Genomic DNA, 1986 nt, shown 5'->3' with positions numbered 1-1986 from the left:
AATATTAACCAAAGGTTGATTAATATTACTTGGGTTTGGACTAGCATCCATTGACGGTCGTTTGAAGTGTAGTGTGGACTATTCAAAGAGACGGTCATATTTTTGATCGTAAGTTTCTCTCCGTCTCATCAATTTCTCCAAGAAATGTATATCGTTAACTCCTCTTTTATTTTATATTCATGACAATTATTATGGTGTAACTGGATCATTGGGAAAGATTAATCGTGTGCATGTTTTATTAAATTTAAATATATGAATATTTAATCTTGTAAATGGTTTATAAAATAATAATTGATTATTATTTTAACTATCCGCTGCGTTAATCTGACTAAAAGTACACACGATTATCCATCAGTGGTATCATAGCCGCTTTTACACCATCTTAATTGTCGCGTGATTTTCTTTAGATTTAGCTTTGTGGTGATTTGGTAAGAGTCAAAACCTTTATGGTTTTGAAAGTCAACTTTGTTGATTACCTCATGACGTACGAATAAGATCTGAAAAAATCACTGTTATAAATTTTGAATTTATTTTTTATGGCTTGAATAATTGTTGTTTATTTCATTCCATGGTTGTACACATGCATTGTAACCATGGACAAACCATATGTAGGTTTTAATAATGCAGTTATTAAAATTGTAATTGCACACATAGCCCATAATGCCCCGACCTATGTATGATTGTTATGATTGTTGATTACGACAATATTATGCTGATTATTTGATTTATTAGAAAGGCCATTTTGAAGCCAAAGTTGTATTATATTTATTTTTCATTTTCATAGTATTGTATTTAAGTTTATTCTAAATTGTAAAAGTATTAGATTAGTTATATTTTTCAATTTTAAATAAATGTAATACGATGAAGATTAAAGATAAAGATGCAACGTGGAGTTGACTTAGAAGATGGCGAATAGGTCAAGTTGACAACGATGGCGTTTGTCAAGTTTTCACTTGATTCTTGAATTAAGGGGGAGCTACGATATTACCCTTAGTTTGACCTCTTGATCCCATGTCAGCTCATGAGATCAAGCATAGGATTTTTGGGCTAGGCTATGTGTGTGTGATGCATGGTTGTGTTTTAATTTTGCATTTATATATAATTGTTGATTAGAATATACATGCTAAATGTTTTTGATGAAAACATTAAATAAAATCGGTAACGGGTTTCAAATATTAAAATTGATGATTTTAAAAGGTTAAACTCTAACGAGTTTAAAGTTAAATAATTTTGAGACTCAAGTTATATATGTTTTTGATGAAAACATTAAATAAAACTCTAAACGAGTTTCAAAGATTAAAATTGATGATTTTAAAATAAGTTAAATTCTAACGAGTTTAATGTTAAATGATTTTGAAAGTCAAATAATATATATGGACGACATCTTTTAAAACTGTTTTAAAACGATACACGTTTGTGTATTTGTTATTTTTATGCTAGAAATTAAATAACAAACTTGACACATAAACACGATCGACATATATAATTGGTTAAAATGATTTTTTTTACAAATAGTGTAGCGAATCTTGTGTGCATGCATTATTCGTTGACATAAACATTTTCAAATACCCGACAAATTTAAGTCATGTCATCCAATCAGCTTGCAAACACTCCTCGTTATTTTTCTAACCTAGTAAGACTAGCATGAATTATAACCACGAGGTGGAATTCCTAATCTAGTAAGATTAGCGTGAATTTCCACTGTTTCCAAATTGGACGACTTAATCGTATTCACTGTGAGACCTGAGTTCGAGGCAAGGATGGGACAAACACGTCAGTAGATAATAGTAGTTTGTTGGACTACACATATCTCTAGGTCCCATAAAGAACTAAGAGTTGCACTTGTGATGCAATTGGTACTCGCTACCTACCAATAGACTCCATAACTGCTAGCTGATCAACAGATGTGGCTATGGAACCTCTATGTGGATCTTAGGCTTTCGTAAATTAATTGTTTTTAAAAAATTATAAAAAAAACTTCGGTAG

This window comes from Rutidosis leptorrhynchoides, chromosome 11, assembly GCF_046630445.1.
Source record: "Rutidosis leptorrhynchoides isolate AG116_Rl617_1_P2 chromosome 11, CSIRO_AGI_Rlap_v1, whole genome shotgun sequence".
NCBI classification, from domain to species: Eukaryota; Viridiplantae; Streptophyta; class Magnoliopsida; order Asterales; family Asteraceae; genus Rutidosis; species Rutidosis leptorrhynchoides.
The sequence above is the reverse complement of the archived record's forward strand: the minus strand, read 5'-3'. Positions refer to the sequence as shown.